Source organism: Pan paniscus, chromosome 21 (assembly GCF_029289425.2).
Source record: "Pan paniscus chromosome 21, NHGRI_mPanPan1-v2.0_pri, whole genome shotgun sequence".
Lineage (NCBI taxonomy): Eukaryota > Metazoa > Chordata > Mammalia > Primates > Hominidae > Pan > Pan paniscus.
The window spans coordinates 13,241,542-13,260,356 of record NC_073270.2 but is presented as its reverse complement, the minus strand read 5'-3'; the positions used below and the strand labels follow the sequence as shown (position 1 = coordinate 13,260,356).

Below are 18,815 nucleotides of genomic sequence, written 5' to 3'. Positions count from 1 at the left end.
AGATAAAAGCAGCTGAAAAAAAAAAAAGCCTGCTGATTTTTATAGCTGGGAAAAGGAGCATGCAGAATTAGATCCTAATTAATGAATGCCTAATGAGCCAGAAGTGCTTAATGAACATTAAATAATAACAGTAAAATAGGTATGCTTTTTAAAAAAACATGATCTACATGAAGAACTTTGTTTCATTTCTTGAGAAATGTGACTATTCATAGGATGGATCTCCCCTTGCCAATCTCTCTGTTTTTCACCTGAGGTCAAGGAAGATCTTCACTGGCCGAATAAATGGGCCCCATGCCTCCTGGCTTTCAGGTGGATCCATCCAATGGGAGATTGGAGGGAGGAAGGAAAGTGCAATTTGGCTCCCCCTGTGCCAGGTTACTGCAAGTTGGCTGAAATTCTTTACCTCCAGCCACAGCTCCTGGGTGCTGGTTGTTATTTCCTCCCCTAGCCCATTCCATCCTAGGAGTGATAAACAGCCCCTCACTATTGCTAACTCCAGAGGCTTCATATTCCTTGTTTGTTTCTCTTAATCATGCCCACAACCTTGTAAACGTGTTCCTTTAACTGTCCTTAATTTCCCAACCTGAGTGTGCAACTAATTCCTTCTGGAGCACTGACCACTACTCCTAGAGAGTCCGTTTTCCATACATAACAAAATAGGTGTATTAAACGGCGCACTTAAATGTTTATTTAAACACACGTTTTTAAACATATACTTTAAGATATAGCTATGCCTTAGGGCTATTTCAATGCCAAATATGCTACCTCTCTGTTGAAATAATTTGTAAGGTCAAAAACACTTGCTTTCTTATATTCTTATGAATCACTCTGCTTCATAATTTATATTTTATTTACATCCTGTTTCCTGCATATTTTCTACATCTTCTCTACCATAGTGGACACTCTGTGAAGGAAGCTCTCTAAATGGCTTTTGTACTCACATAGAAACAAAAACAAACGGCAAGAAAAGAGCATAAAAACTCAACCTGATATAAGGTGCTGTGATGACGTTTTCCTCTGTGTATCTTGTCTTTTATTTCCATTGGTAACCTTCATCTGACAGATAATGCCCTTTGAAGGGTGACCCCCAACTCAATATTTGTTCTCTCTCTATTCTAGATTCTCTTGGATAAATGTATAATTTGTAACTGATGAGAGACATTGAGAAAAAAAAAAAACTTTGACTCTCAGCGTTGGCATGTACTTTATCTTGGAGCCATAAGGAATGGTGAAATAGGGGTTTTAGACAGAAGTAGTGTGTCTTTCTCTTTATCTAACTCCTTCCTCCAAAGGCTGTTTTCCTCCATATCCTAATGCCTAAGACTATCTCCCTTGACAAAGAGGAGTATGCAAACATCAGGAAGGAGGCAGTACCTCTCTTCCCCTGGCAGAGCCTTATCTCATTAGCAGAGCTCTTGAACAAGGCTTGGCCCTCTCTGCAGCATCATTGGGACCCTAAAAGAATAGTAATTTTCCAGACACATTATCAATTCTTAGAGGAATACTGGGTGACTGTGTGTTAGGAAGTTTCTCTGTGCATGATAATGTTGGTAGCAAGGACCTTCATCTCTTACCAATCTGTGAGTAATACACTGGATAGAGCCCCAGGGAGCTGAAGAAGTTAGAGCAGCTTTCAAAACTGCCTAATTTGCAACTAAAGAATAGCTTAGGCCCAGAGATAAATAGACTTGTTAAGTTTAAAGTGGAAAATCACAAAGTTATAAGCAAAGTGTAGCCACATGTACCTATGACTAAGTCTACATCACCCTCTTATTAAACTTGAAAATAGACTTTTAAAACAAGCTGGAAGAATCTACTAACGCTGAACATACACAAATCCTACACCCAGCAATTCTACTTATAAGTGTATACCCAGAGGAAATGCGTCCATAAGTTCAACAAAAGATGTAGTAGAATATTCATAGCAGCACTGGTCCTAGTGGCTAAAAATTAGTAGAAGTTTCCAAATTGTCCATATTTATATAAAATATATAGATAAATGAATGCTATATGGAATGAGAAATAATGATCTACAACTATATGCAAAAATATAGATGAATTTCACAAGCATGTTAAGTGAAAGAAGTAAGACAAGAGCACATAGCCCGTGACTCATTTTATCTAAAGCACAGAAAAAGGCAAAACCAATGTGTGTTAACCAGAGTAAAGATAGTGATACTGTTTTTGGAGCATAGTGACAGGAAGAGAGACTTAGGGGAGGGCTTTCATTATTCTGGTAATATTCAGTTTCTTGACTGGGGATAGTTTATAGTTCAATACATTTTCTAAAAGTTAACACACCCCATAGAAAAAAGGGTGGTTCGGAGTCCAACTGATTTAATGCACGATCATTAATCTATTGGCCAAGAGCCTTTAATCTTCCCTTAGAATAGGAACAGGGCTGGATTAATGGGTGGTCCATCCAGGCAGCTGTCTGAGGTGCCACTTTATGCTAAGGCCTGTCTGGGGATAGAAGATATAGAAAATTGTACTTGTCAGAATTTCTTCCAGAGATGGCATTGTACATGTTTAAAAAATGATCCTTTGATAAACAGTTAAATTTGGTAGAATACCCACAAAACAGTTGCAAAGACCTTTAGTATGCATTAAGAAAGCTGGTTAAAGAAAATGGCCACAATTCATTAATAACCTCTGTGACAGTTTGTTTTTAGCATTTAGCAACTATTCTCTACTTTCTCTTTTTCTGTGGGCAAAGAATGTATCCAGGCATTGATGCTGGGCTTGGCTGGGTGACCTGCTTTGGCTAATAAAATGTTAGCAGACCTGAATTGTAATCTGAATTTGTAAAGAGAACATAAATTTCTTGTCCAGTGATACAATGAAAAGTGGAAGCACTAATGTATAAAGAAGCTGTTATTTCTGTTTTATTGGTTGAGACTCCAGATTCTTCATTTTTAACAAGCTCCCAGGTGGTACTGATGATGCCAGTCAATATACCACACATTGAATACATGGTTTTATATCGCAATGTCTTCATCTATAAAATGGGGACCATAATACCTACTCACAAAGTTGTTTGGGGGCCAATTCAAATGCTGTGTCTAAGTTTCTTAACACTGTGAACAATGAATGGTCATTTCTCTTACTACCTTCTACTCCTTCTCAGACTATAAAAGAGGAGAGCAAATACATGTGGCAGGTTTTGTATAAAAAGTATAAGATATGGGCGGGCACGTTGGCTCACCCCTGTAATCCCAGCACTTTGGGAGGCCGAGGCAGGTGGATCATTTGAGGTCAGGAGTTCGAGACCAGTCTGGCTGACACAGTGAAACCCAGTCTCTAGTAAAAACTCAAAAATCAGCCAGGTGTTGTGGTGTGCACCTGTAATCCCAGCTACTCAGGAGACTGAGGCAGGAGAATCACTTGAACCTGGGAGGCGGAGGCTGCAGTGAGCTGAGATCACACCACTGCACTCCAGACTGGGTGACAGAGAGTGACTCCGTTTAAAAAATATATATATATTTTTTATATATATATTTATATACATATATATGCTACATAATGAGGATGTGAGTTCAATATTATCTGTGTCACTCGCTAGCTGTGCAAACTTGGGTAAGTCCTTCAGCTTCTGTGCATCTCAGTGTTCTCATCTGCAAAAGGAGATCATAATGTCAACTTCTAAAGATTATGAGGATCAAATAAGGCCTGTCCCTGACACATGGTAGGCTCTGGAAATGTGTTGGTTGATCCAAAAGTGACTCAGAATTCAATGTATTTAGAGTCTCTGTGATAGTTAAAAGTACTGAATAGTGGCACCAAGGGACATTGTCCTGTGAGTTTCCACTGAGCAACTACTGTATATGCCATGGAGAAACTTTGCAGAATGTTGATACATGTCCCAAACTGCCACAGGCAGTTAGAGAATGGGATTCCTTTAAAAATACAAGTCTGTTCATGCCCCCTCCTTGCTCAAAACTTTTCAAAATCATCCCATCACACAATAAAATGCCAACTTCTCAACAGGCCCTGCCTGGTCTGGTAACTGGCTGTTGCTCCAAATGCACCGCATATTCTCTGGCTATTCCCCACTTTGCTCACTCCATTCCAGCCCCCTTGCTTTTTTCTCAAAACACCAAGCACCTTTCTTCTCCAGGGCCTTTTCACATGCTGTTAGAGTGTTTCATCATGGAACATTCTTAACCCAGACATATGTGTAACTCGCTCCTTCCTTTCATTTTTGTCTTAGCTGATCTCACCTCATCAGAGGGGCCTACGTGACTGCCCAGTTTCAAATATCACTGTCATTCCCACAACATCATTCTATGACATCCTCAGGGCTCTTGTCACTAACCGATATCCTATTATATACAGTTTTTATTAGCATATTTTCTGACTCCACTGTGAGAATCTTAGATTCATGGGGAAGAGATTTTGTCCCTTTAATTCACTGGTATATCTTCACCAGATACATAAGATGCTTAATAAATATTGTTGAGTGAAAAAAAAATGGAAAAATGCCTCACCAAAAAATTCCAATCTGACCTGTAAGCAGGTATGCACAGATATGTTGGTTGTCAACACTGAAGTTTTGTATGAAGAGGTTGTTTTTGCATTTACATTCATTCATGCATTCAGTATTTCTTAGGCAACTATGTCCTGCCTGATACTCTTGCAGGTGTTCAGAAAATAGACCAAAATAAATGTTAGAAGAGCAGGAAGTTTGGAGGTCATGTTGTTAGGATTGACACCTGTGGAAGGAAGGTAAATAAGACTGAGAAGAGAGAAGCAGGCCCATGGAGCAGTTGCAGCAGAGGCCTCAGCTCACCTACCACAGAGCTGTGGAACTTGGATGCCCTTCAGAGTTGTCCCGAATGGAGGTAACAAATTTGAGCCTTTGTACCTTTGAATCCACAAGTCACTGGACATAGAAGGTTTCTGGGGAAGAGCATGACATTGGGAAAAATGAAGCTCTTATGCAAAGAGCAGATCCAAGAGAGAGAATCTCTTGAGCTGTCAGCTTCCATCATTCCCAGGAGCTGGGGAATGAGTGCTTTAGTCATAAAGATGTAGGGGGAGGCAATGGGGATGTCAGAACAGCACATACTGGCATGCACTACAAGGAATAACATGAACAGCTTGTCTTTTAGGAGCTTACATGCTAGTGTAGGAGAAACGGATAATCAACAATAAGCAAAATAATCTATATGGCATATTAGAAAATAATGAATGCCAAGGAAGGTGCACAGTAGAGCCTGATGAAGAGTAATTAAATGCCAGAGGGAAGCAGAGAGGCAGAATTCAATAGAAAAAGGGTAGGCTTCATTGAGCAAATGAAATTTGAGCACAGGCTTGAAGGGGGTAAGAAAATTAACTCTGTAGAAATGAGCCCGAAGGGAAGAGCATTTCAGTCAGAAGGAACAGCTGTTCCAAATACCATGAGGTAGGAGCAGGCTTGGTGGGTCTGTGATACACTACTCCTAAGACCCTTGACAAATAAAAGCAAGTGAGACTTAAGTCAATAGTAAAAAAAAATTAGTAATCTGTGAGCTTTAGATGACAAAAAATGGAAATACATCTTTTTGCCCCTTGTTTTAAAAGAAACGTTTCTAATCCAAGCTATAGCTGCATTTGGGCTGCTCTGGAGGAAGCAGAATATAGCTGATTTGTTTCTTGTCTTCCTCATTTGAATGAAGAGAAAGCACACCTTGTTGACAATGGTCCACCTTTAACTCAACATTTTCCCTTTATGAATTCTTTCAGGGGCACTACTCTGAAAGTGAATGTCATTTTACTTGAGAGAAGGAGTATTTGCAAATGAGAAAAAGAGAATTTTACTGTGGTGAGCACAGTCAATTCATATCATTATATTCAGTCTTTGTTCAGGGGACAGCCAAGGTAGGCATGACTCTTCTTGGCTTTACCCTTGCAACTTGTGAATGGCTGCCATGCTGGAATTTGTGTCTAGAGCTGAGGATCACTGTTAAGTGTCTGGCAAAAGAGCCAAACTCTTCCCATATTCTGGAATGAACCATAGACAAGACAAATAATCTCCTCCCATATTCTAGAATGAACCATAGACAGCCTTTTGTGCCAGGATTCTTCTTGTGTAACTAGGAGCATTGCAAGGGCACTCATTGAACAGGTGCATTGTTCTCTGTGGAGAACAGCTGGGGATGTGTGAGGAATAAAGGCAAAAGTTGCTTCCTGTAGTTGCTGTTGACACAAGCAGAAGAGGTTCCTGAACTGAACTCTGCCCATATTGTTTACTTGGAATCTGGGTGTAAATTTTATTTCAATATTTTAAAGGAAAATCATCTGAAATTGCTCAATTATTTACATGGATGATGTGAAGACTTGGGGTGTGAATTTTGGAGGAGAGGCAAGAGAGAAATCGGGGATTTATGAGCACCAGAGCAAAGAGAATCATCACATGTTTTGTCAGAGCCCTGTACTAAAGGAAACACCTGCTGGGGGCTGGTTTTAAGCCTACACTATTCCCTAGGTCAGTTCTAATTAGGTGTAATTGAAACGTGCAGTGAGGTGCAGTATAGTACAGTAGAATGAGGCTAGGAATGAGCATTTAGACATCTATGCATTTTAATCTCATCCCCACCATTTACCACAGTTACAATGCAGAAAAAGACCATTAAGCTTTCTGAGCCTTGACTTCATTTGCCATATCTCTATAACCTCTCCTCCTGTGTCAACAGCAGCTACAGGAAGCAATCTCTCCCTTCATCCCTCACACATCCCCAGCTGTGCTCCTCAGAGAACAGTGCACCTGTTCAGTGAGTGCCCCTGCAAAGCTCCTAGTTACACAAAGGAAAGCAAAGAAGTTTAGGGATACATATGTGTACAGGAACTTGAAACAGCATAACTAGAAGCAGAGCCTGAAATGAGGATTCATGCACACATAATTTATCGAGATGGTGCTTTCAGAAGTAATTAGTAAGAAAGTGAGAGAAGCAGGTAGAACAGGGCCTTTAGTGCAAAGAGATGAAAGTGCTTCCCATGCATTAAGCTTGGTTGCAGTCTCAGCCTCTGTTCCCTCATCTTCCCAGCCCCTAGGTGCCTTGCCAACTACAAAGCAGGCACTCCTTATATGCTTGTTTTACTGACTTAAGTTAGAAATGAAGGGAATCAGCAGTTTTAAGCTGTATATTTAAACTTAACATAGTAATTAAGTAATATAATCCCCAAAGGTATATTAAAGTTTATATAAGATATAAGTTAAAGTCTGAAGGTAGCTTTGTACAAAGTTCCTATGGCCCAATTTGGCCTTAGTTCAATTCAGTGCAGGAAGTTTATGAGGTCTTACCCTTAATTCAGTTATGGCACTCATAACTGGGGGAGAAATACAAAATTGGAACATGCCACTGATCTCAACACCAAATAATTTATAATCTTATTTTGAAATCAGACTCCATCCAGTCCCTCTCCCCAGCCCTGGCAACCTCTGTCTGCTTTCTGTAATTATGGGTTTGCTTATCCCAGGGTTTCATTTAAAAGAAATTGGACAATATGTTACATTTTGTGTCTGGCTTTAAACTTTCACTTGGCATAATGTTTTTGAAGTTTAGACAAGTTGTAGCATGTGTAAGTACTTAATTTATTTTTATGGCTGAATATTTATTTTGTGTATATACCATAATTTGTTAATCCATTCATGCATTAATGGACACTTGGGTTGTTTGTAAATTTGGCTATTATGAATAATGCTGCTATACTCATTCATATTAATGTTCTAATTTCTATGTGGGCATGTGTTTCATTTCTCTTGGGTATAGAGTTAGGAGGAAATTTCTGGAATATATGGCAGTTCTATGCTTAACTTTTTGAGAAATCACCACATTTTCTACAACAATTGTACCATTATACATTCCTACCAGTAATGTACAATGGTTTTCATTTATCCATATTCCTGCCAACACTTGCTATTTTCCATTATTATTATTATTGATTACTAGTGGGTGTGAAATGAAAATGATTTTCATTTTCATTTTCTTAACCACTAATTAGGTTAAATATCTTTTCCTGAGGATCACTGTGGGTAATTTGCATATTTTCTTTAGAGAAATGTCTATTCAAGTCCATTGCCCATTTTTTAATTGTTTTAGGTTTTTTTTGTCATTGAGCTGTAACAGTTATGTATATTGTCTGAATACTAAACTAAGTCAGATATATAATATGGAAGTATTTTTTCTGTTCTGTAGATTTGCTTTTCACTATATTTATAATGTCCTTTACTGCATAAAAATTTTAATTTTTATGAAGTTCAATTTATATGTTTTTAAAATTTTTTTGCTGGTAGTTTATGCATTTCTTTTTATTATTATTATACTTTAAGTTTTAGGGTACATGTGCACAATGTGCAGGTTAGTTACATATGTATACATGTGACATGCTGGTGCACTGCACCCACTAACTCGTCATCTAGCATTAGGTATATCTCCCAATGCTATCCCTCCCCACTCCCCTCACCCCACAACAGTCCCCAGAGTGTGATGTTCCCCTTCCTGTGTCCATGTGTTCTCATTGTTCAATTGCCACCCATGGTGAGAATATGCAGTGTTTGTTTTTTTGTTCTTGCGATAGTTTACTGAGAATGATGATTTCCAATTTCATCCATGTCCCTACAAAGGACATGAACTCATCATTTTTTATGGCTGCATAGTATTCCATGGTGTATATGTGCCACATTTTCTTAATCCAGTCTATCATTGTTGGACATTTGGGTTGGTTCCAAGTCTTTGCTATTGTGAATAGTGTTGCAATGAACATACGTGTGCATGTGTCTTTATAGCAGCATGATTTATAGTCCTGTGGGTATATACCCAGTAATGGGATGGCTAGGTCAAATGGTCTTTCTAGTTGTAGATCCCTGAGGAATCGCCACACTGACTTCCACAATGGTTGAACTAGTTTACAGTCCCACCAACAGTGTAAAAGTGTTCCTATTTCTCCACATCCTCTCCAGCACCTGTTGTTTCCTGACTTTTTAATGATTGCCATTCTAACTGGTGTGAGATGGTATCTCATTGTGGTTTTGATTTGCATTTCTCTGACGGCCAGTGATGGTGAGCATTTTTTCATGTGTTTTTTGGCTGCATAAATGTCTTCTTTTGAGAAGTGTCTGTTCATGTCCTTTGCCCACTTTTTGATGGGGTTGTTTGTTTTTTCCTTGTAAATTTGTGTGAGTTCATTGTAGATTCTGGATATTAGCCCTTTGTCAGATGAGTAGGTTGTGAAAATTTTCTCCCATTTTGTGGGTTGCCTGTTCACTCTGATGGTAGTTTCTTTTGCTGTGCAGAAGCTCTTTAGTTTAATTAGATCCCATTTGTCAATTTTGGCTTTTGTTGCCATTGCTTTTGGTGTTTTAGACGTGAAGTCCTTGCCTGTGCCCATGTCCTGAATGGTAATGCCTAGGTTTTCTTCTAGGGTTTTTATGGTTTTAGGTCTAACGTTTAAGTCTTTAATCCGTCTTGAATTGATTTTTGTATATGCATTTCTAGAATTATGTTCCATTTATCTAGACTACCTAACCTGTTGGTGTACACTTATTCATAGTATTCTCTTATAATTCTTTTAATTTCTGAAATATTGGTAGCGATATCCCCACTTCCACTTCTGAGTTTATTAATTTGAGTCTTTTCTCTTTTTTCTTTGTCAGTCTAGCTAAAAGTTTGACAATTTTGTTAACGTTTCAAAAAGACAATTTTTATTTTTGTTAATTTTCTCTATTGTTTTCCTGTTCTCTATCTTATTTATCTTTGCTCTAATCTTTGTTATTTTTTTCCTTCTGCTAGTTTTAGGTTTGATTACATTTTCTAATATCTTAAAGTTTGAAGTTAGGTTGTTTATCTGAGATCTATATTTTTTAATGTAAGTGTTTACAGCTATAAATTTCTCTCTTAGCACAGCTTTTACTACATCCAATGGTTCGTTGTATGTTTGTTTTCATTGTCTCAAACTATTTTTCTAATATTCCTAATAATTTCTTTTTCAACCCACTGATTGTTTAAGAGTATGTTGTTTAATTTCTACATATTTGCAAATTATCTATGCTTCCTTCTCTTCCTGATTTTTAGCTTCATTCCATTGTTCTTGGAGAATAAAACTTTTTATGATTATAGTATTTTTAAATTTATTAAGACTTGTTTTATGTCCTAATATAGTGTCTATCCTAGAGAATATTACACGTGCTCTTGAGAAGAAGTATGTTCTGCAGTTATTGGGGAGAGTGTTTTTCATGTTTGTTAGGTGTAGTTGGTTTATGGTGTTGTTTGAATATTTCTGCCTTCAATTCTGTCAGTGTTTGCTTCATTTTTGGGGGGACTCCATTGTTAGGTGAATATATATTTATAATTGTTATTGTCTTCTTTATGAAGGGAGGTTCTACCGTTTTCTGTGATTCACTCAATATATTTTAATATTAGGTAAACCAAATTCATTATGCTTCCTTTATTGTTGGTTTTTTCTAGCCACTTTTGCCTATTTACTTTCTCAGGTAAAATTATTTTTATCAGTTCTTAAAAAGAAATAAAAACAAAATCATATTGGGATTTTCCATGTAAATTGAATGTATTGGTTAATTTGAGGAAAATTGTCTTTTTTCCAATAGTATGTTATTTAGCCATATAAGACACTGTTCTACAATTAGTTGTCTTCTTCCAAGTTTTTATATAGAGTTGTATATCTTTTATGCAATATGTGTCCATTTATTCTGATATATGTTCTCTAATATTTTATATTCATGAAATATTAATATTTACAGTTTTGTTATTGTGAATGTAATCATTTTCTGTATTATATATCTGAAGAGTTATTATTATATCAGAAAATTATATTTGAATATTGTGTGATTGGCCCCATTACTTAATTCTTTCACTAATTCTAATTGTTGTTGCTTTTCTTAAAACTTCTTGAATATAAAATCACATAATTTGCAAATAACAATAATTACTTTCTTTCTACTTCCAGTATTTATATCTTTTATATTTTCAGAATAATTATAAATAATAGTGATTATTGCAAATGTCCTTTGTTTCTCATTTAAATGAGAAACTGCCTCATGTTTTAATATTAATCATGATGCTAGTTACCAGTGTGTGGTATATATACATATATATAGCATATATTCCTCATATATAATTTTAATAAATATTATCATAATACTATTAAAACTATTATATGCCATAGATGTATTTTTGAATTGTATTATATACCTTTATGGAATATTTTGAGATAATTGTAACTTTCTAGATTTTTTTTATTTGATATATTAATCAAATTAGTAAATCTCTTAGTAGATTTCTGGAAATTTAGATTTTTTTCATTTTTAATATTAACTTCATTCGATCACTGTAATTGACATTTTCTGACTTCATTTCACATTTTGTTAAGTATAAATTGTTTAGTCATTTATGTCTCCATTTTGCTACTTTGTCATGATTTGGTTTCAATCATAACTGCATTATTTTTAGTTAACTAGACAATTTTGTTCTCATTTTTTATTTTAAAATTATACAAAATGCAGAAATTTATGAGTTTTTGAAATATTTATAATGACCCATGTATTGTTTTCCATTTCAGCAGGAATATGTTTAATTACTACATTTTCCACATGATTATTGTATTGTTTAGATTTTACATTTAATAGTTTAAATTTTTTTAGAAAACCATTTATTGGGCCGGGCGAGGTGGCTCATGCCTGTAATCCTAGCACTTTGGGAGGCTAAGGCGGGCGGATCATGAGGTCAGGAGTTCGAGACCAGCCTGACCAACATGATGAAATGCCATCTCTACTAAAAATACAAAAATTAGCTGGGCATGGTGGCGCGTGCCTGTAATCCCAGCTACTCAGGAGGCTGAGGCAGGAGAATCACTTGAACCCGAGAGGCAGAGATTGCAGTGAGCCGTGATCGCACCACTGCCCTCCAGCCTGGACAACAGAGCAAGACTCCATCTCAAAACAAACAGACAAACAGCATTCATTGCCCTCAAGTTTCTAAATTTATTATTATAAAGCTAGGCATATAGTCTGGCAATTGTCTAAATTTCAGTGGGTATTGAATATTTTCCTTTGCTTATGATTTATTTAGCAAATTTATTTTGTGGCTATGTATACACAGGTATGTATATTTATATGTATACATCATCATTATATGTATTTATATAGTATACAAATATACATTCATATATGTTCATTCTTCTCTCAAAAAACTTTTCATTATTTATAATTTTTGTTTTAAAATGTATTTCTCACTAGTTTTAATCTATTTTAAAAATTAGATAATGAGTTATCATACATGTCACCAAAAGCGTGATCTATTAAAAATATCACCAAGTTAAACATCATCAAAATGTAAATACTTTGCTTTGCAAACACCCTGTTAAAATGACAAAAAGACAAGGCATACATTTAGATAAATTATTTTCAAATTACATATTTGACAAAAGACTTGAATCCAGAATATATAAATAATTTTTTTAACTCAACAGTAAGGGAAAAAAAACAGTTTGACTACAAAAAGGGCAAAAGTTTGAACATTTTTCCACACAGGATATAGGAATGACAGACATGCCACGAAAAGATGTTGAACATCACTAGCCTTTAGTGAAACTTAAGGTTATAATAAGACACCAAAACACACTTATTAGAATGACTAATTATTTCAAAAACATACTGCTAATGCCAAGTGCTGACAAAAAATGTAGAACTACTGGATTTCTCATATGATGCTAGTAACAATACATTGCTAGTAAAATGGTACAGTAAAATGTACCATAAAATGTATAGCCATTCTGGAAAATAGTTTGGCTGTTTCTGATAAATACAGTTAGCATTCTGACTGGTGTAAGATGATACCATATTGTGGTTTTAATTTGCACTTCTCTGATGAGAGTAATGTTGAGCATTTTTTCATATGTTTGTTGGCCACTTGTATGTCTTCTTTTGAGAAATGTCTCTTCATGTCCTTTGCCCACCTGTTGATGGAGTTGTTTGTTTTCTTCTTGTTGATTCACTTAAGTTCCTTATAGATTCTGGATATTAGTCTTTGGTTGGCTGCATAGTTCGTGAATATTTTCTCTCATTCTGTAGGTTGTCTGCTTGCTCTTTTGGAGAGTTTCTTTGGCTGTGCAGAAACTCTTTAGTTAAATTAAGTCCCATTTGCCTATTATTTAAAAAACTTGTTGCATTTGCTTTTGGAGTCTTCATCCTAAATTCTTTGCCTATGCCAATACCTATAATAATTTCCCAGGATTTCTACTAGAAATTTTATAATTTGGCATCTGACATTTGAGTGTTTAATACATTTTGAGTTAATGTTGAGTTTTTATAATTATTACAATTTGACACCTGATGTTTGAGTGTTTAATACATTTTTGAGTTAATTTTGAGCTAAATTTTGTATTGGTGAGAGGTAACAGTCCAGTTTCATTCTTCCGCATATTGGTTAGCCAATTTTCCCAGCACCATTTATTGAATAGGGTGTCCTTTCCCTGTGGTTTTTTGTTGTTGTTGTCGACTTTGTTGAAGATTGGTTGTGGATGTGTGGCTTTCTTTCAAGGGTCTCTATTCTCTTCCATTGGTCTATGTGTCTATTTTTGTGCCAGTACCATGTTGTTTTGGTTACTGTAGCCTTGAGATATAGTGTGAAGCAATAATGTGATTTCTCTAGGTCTGTTCTTTTTGCTCTACATTGCCTTGGCTATTCAGGATCTTTTCCTGATACTATATGAAGTGTAGACTAGTATTTTCTAATTATGTGCAATATGAAGTTGGTAGTTTGACAGAAATAGAGGTGAATTTGTAGATTGTTTTGAACATCGCTTTGGACAATATTGATTCTTCCAATCCATGAGCATGGAATGCTTTTCTATTTGTTTGTGTCATGTATAATTTATTTTAACAGTTTTTGTAATTCTCCTCATAGAGATCTTTTACCTCCATGATTAGGTGTATTCCTAGGTATTTTATTTTTTATCTGGCTATTTTAAATGGGATTGCACTCTTCATTTGATCCTCAGCTTGAATGTTATTGTTGTATAGAACGCTGCTGACTTTTGCATGTTTATTTCATATCCTGAGACTTTGCTGAAATTGTTTATCAGGTCTAGGAGTCTTTTGGTGGATTATTTAGGATTCTAGAGGCATAGAATCATATGAGCAGGAAAGAGAAATAATTCGACTTCCTCTTTTCGTATTTGGATGACTTTTATTTCTTTCTGTTGCCTGATGGCTCTGGCTTGGGCTTCCAATACTATGTTAAACAGAAGTGGTGAGAGTGGACAACGCTGCCTTGTTTCAGTTCTTAAAGCAGTGCTTCCAGCTTTTGCCCATTCAGTAGGATGTTGATGATGGACTTCTCATAGTTGACTCTTATTATTTTGAGGTTTGTCCCTTTGACATCTAGTTTCTTGAAGGTTTTTATCATGAAGAGATGCTGGATTTTATCAAATGCTTTTTCTGTATCTATTAAAATGATCATACAGTCTTTGCTTTTAATTATATTTATGTGGTGAATCATGTTTATTAATTTGCGTATGTTGAACCATCGTTGCATTCCAGGAATGATGCCCACTTGATTGTGTTGAATTAACTTTTTGTTGTGCTGTTGGGTTCAGTTTGCTGGTATTTTGTTGAGGAGTTTTGCAACTATATCAGGGATATAGACCTATAGTTTTCTTTTTTGTTGTTGTGCATTTGCCAAATTTTGGTATCAGAATGATACCGGTTTCATATAATGAGTTAGGGATTTGTTTAAGGTTACTGTTGATATGTGAGGTTATTTTTCTGTCATACTGTTATTAGCGAGTTGCTTTGCTGTCTCAGTTGCGTAGTTGCTTTATAGAGTCTGTGGGCTATGTGCGTATGTGTGCTTTTGTAGTAGAAAGTATCATTCTTTCATTTCCATGTTTAGAACTCCCTTAATCATCTTTTGTAGGGCCATTCTGGTGGTGACAAATTTCCTTAGGAATTGCTTGTCTGGGCAATACTTTATTTCTCCTTTGTTTAAGGAGCTTGCTTTGGGAAGATATATAATTCTTGGCTGACATTTCTTCTATTTTAGAATGCTAAAAATGGTTCCCCAGGCCGGGCATGGTGGCTCACGCCTGTAATCCCAGCGCTTTGGGAGACGAGGGCGGGCGGATCACCTAAGGTTGGGAGTTCAAGACCACCCTGACCAACATAGAGAAAACCTATCTCTACTAAAAATACAAAATTAGTCAGACATGGTGGCACATGCCTGTAATCCCAGCTACTCGGGAGGCTGAGGCAGGAGAATTGCTTGAACCCAGGAAGTGTAGGTTGCGGTGAGCCGAGATGGTGCCATTGCACTCCAGCCTGGGCAACAAGAGCAAAACTCCATCTCAAAAAAAAAAAAAAAAAAAAAAAGGTTTCCTAATCTTTTCTGAATTGTAAGGTTTCTGCTGAGAAGTCTGCTGTTACTTTGATGGGCTTCCCTTTATAGGTAATATGACCCTTTTCTCTAGCTGCCTTTAAGATTTTTTCTTTTGCACTGGCCTTGGGTAGTCTGACGACTATGTGCCTTGGTAATGGTTGTCATGGTTGTCTTGTAGAGTATCTTGCAGGAGGTCTCCGGATTTCTTATATCATGTAAACCTCTCTAGCAAGACTGGGGATATTTTTCTAAACCATATCCTCAAATATATTTTCCAAGTGGCTTACTTTCTCTTCTTCTATATCAAGAATGCCCTTTAACACTCCACTGTCAACATTACACAGATCAACGAGACAGAAAGTTAAGAAGGGTCCCGGGAATTGAACTCAGCTCTGCACCAAGCGGACCTAATAGACATCTACAGAACTCTCCACCCCAAATCAACAGAATATACATTTTTTTCAGCACCACACCACACCTATTCCAAAATGGACCACATAGTTGGAAGTAAAGCTCTCCTCAGCAAATGTAAAAGAACAGCAATTATAACAAACTGTCTCTCAGGCCACAGTGCAATCAAACTAGAACTCAGGATTAAGAAACTCACTCAAAACCGCTCAACTACATGGAAACTGAACAACCTGCTCCTGAATGACTACTGGGTACATAACAAAATGAAGGCAGAAATAAAGATGTTCTTTGAAACCACGGAGAACAAAGACACAACATACCAGAATCTCTGGGACACATTCAAAGCAGTGTGTAGAGGGAAATTTATAGCACTAAATGCCCACAAGACAAAGCAGGAAAGATCCAAAATTGACACCCTAACATCACAATGAAAAGAACTAGAAAAGCAAGAGCAAACACATTCAAAAGCTAGCAGAAGGCAAGAAATAATTAAAATGAGAGCAGAACTGAAGGAAATAGAGACACAAAAAACCCTTCAAAAAATTAATGAATCCAGGAGCTGGTTTTTTGAAAGGATCAACAAAACTGATAGACTGCTAGCAAGATTAATAAAGAAGAAAATACAGATGAATCAAATAGATGCAATAAAAAATGATAAAGGGGATATCACCACCGATCCCACAGAAATACAAACTACCATCAGAGAATACTACAAACACCTCTATGCAAATAAACTAGAAAATCTAGAAGAAATGGATAAATTCCTTGACACATACACCCTCCCAAGACTAAACCAGGAAGAAGTTGAATCTCTGAATAGACCAATAACAGGAGCTGAAATTGTGGCAATAATCAATAGCTTACCAACCAAAAAGAGTCCAGGACCAGATGGATTCACAGCCGAATTCTACCAGAGGTACAAGGAGGAACTGGTACCATTCCTTCTGAAACTATTCCAATCAATAGAAAAAGAGGGAATCCTCCCTAACTCATTTTATGAGGCCAGCATCATTCTGATACCAAAGCCGGGCAGAGACACAACCAAAAAAGAGAATTTTAGACCAATATCCTTGATGAACATTGATGCAAAAATCCTCAATAAAATACTGGCAAACTGAATCCAGCAGCACATCAAAAAGCTTATCCACCATGATCAAGTGGGCTTCCTCCCTGGGATGCAAGGCTGGTTCGATATATGCAAATCAATAAATGTAATCCAGCATATAAACAGAGCCAAAGACAAAAACCACATGATTATCTCAATAGATGCAGAAAAGGCCTTTGACAAAATTCAACAATCCTTCATGCTAAAAACTCTCAATAAATTAGGTATTGATGGGATGTATCTCAAAATAATAAGAGCTATCTATGACAAACCCACAGCCAATATCATACTGAATGGGCAAAAACTGGAAGCATTCCCTTTGAAAACTGGCACAAGACAGGGATGCCCTCTCTCACCACTCCTATTCAACATAGTGTTGGAAGTTCTGGCCAGGGCAATTAGGCAGGAGAAGGAAATAAAGGGTATTCAATTAGGAAAAGAGGAAGTCAAATTGTCCCTGTTTGCAGATGACATGATTGTATATCTAGAAAACCCCATCGTCTCAGCCCAAAATCTCCTTAAGCTGATAAGCAACTTCAGCAAAGTCTCAGGATACAAAATCAATGTACAGAAATCACAAGCATTCTTATACACCAATAACAGACAAACAGAGAGCCAAATCATGAGTGAACTCCTATTCACAATTGCTTCAAAGAGAATAAAATACCTAGGAATCCAACTTACAAGGGATGTGAAGGACCTCTTCAAGGAGAACTACAAACCACTGCTCAACGAAATAAAAGAGGATACAAACAAATGGAAGAACATTCCATGCTCATGGGTAGGAAGAATCAATATCGTGAAAATGGCCATACTGCTCAAGGTAATTTATAGATTCAATGCCATCCCCATCAAGCTACCAATGACTTTCTTCAGAGAATTGGAAAAAACTACTTTAAAGTTCATATGGAACCAAAAAAGAGCCCACATTGCCAAGTCAATCCTAAGGCAAAAGAACAAAGCTGGAGGCATCACGCTACCTGACTTCAAACTATACTACAAGGCTACAGTAACCAAAACAGCATGGTACTGGTACCAAAACAGAGATATAGATCAATGGAACAGAACAGAGCCCTCAGAAATAACGCCACATATCTACAACTATCTGATCTTTGACAAACCTAAGAAAAACAAGCAATGGGGAAAGGATTCCCTATTTAATAAATGGTGCTGGGAAAACTGGCTAGCCATATGTAGAAAGCTGAAACTGGATCCCTTCCTTACACCTTTTACAAAAATTAATTCAAGATGGATTAAAGACTTAAATATTAGACCTAAAACCATAAAAACCCTAGAAGAAAACCTAGGCATTACCATTCAGGACATAGGCATGGGCAAGGACTTCATGTCTAAAACACCAAAAGCAATGGCAACAAAAGCCAAAATTGACAAATGGGATCTAATTAAACTCAAGAGCTTCTGCACAGCAAAAGAAACTACCATCAGAGTGAACAGGCAACCTACAAAATGGGAGAAAATTTTCACAACCTACTCATCTGACAAAGGGCTAATATCCAGAATCTACAATGAACCCAAACAAATTTACAAGGAAAAAACAAACAACCCCATCAAAAATTGGGCGAAGGACATGAACAGACAGTTCTCAAAAGAAGACATTTATGCAGCCAAAAAACACATGAAAAAATGCTCATCATCACTGGCCATCAGAGAAATGCAAATCAAAACCACAATGAGATATCATCTCACACCAGTTAGAATGGCAATCATTAAAAAGTCAGGAAACAACAGGTGCTGGAGAGGATGTGGAGAAATAGGAACACTTTTACACTGTTGGTGGGACTGTAAACTAGTTCAACCATTGTGGAAGTCAGTGTGGCAATTCCTCAGGGATCTACAACTAGAAAGACCATTTGACCTAGCCATCCCATTACTGGGTATATACCCACAGGACTATAAATCATGCTGCT

At 36.7% G+C, this 18,815-nt stretch overlaps 1 long non-coding RNA gene across 1 annotated transcript in view; it reads right to left on the bottom strand.

Moving 5' to 3' along the window:
• The window catches only part of LOC103784790 (uncharacterized), a 590,306-nt gene that overhangs the window by 386,158 nt on the left and 185,333 nt on the right, over positions 1–18,815 (bottom strand). The gene's annotated exons all lie outside the window — the stretch shown is intronic.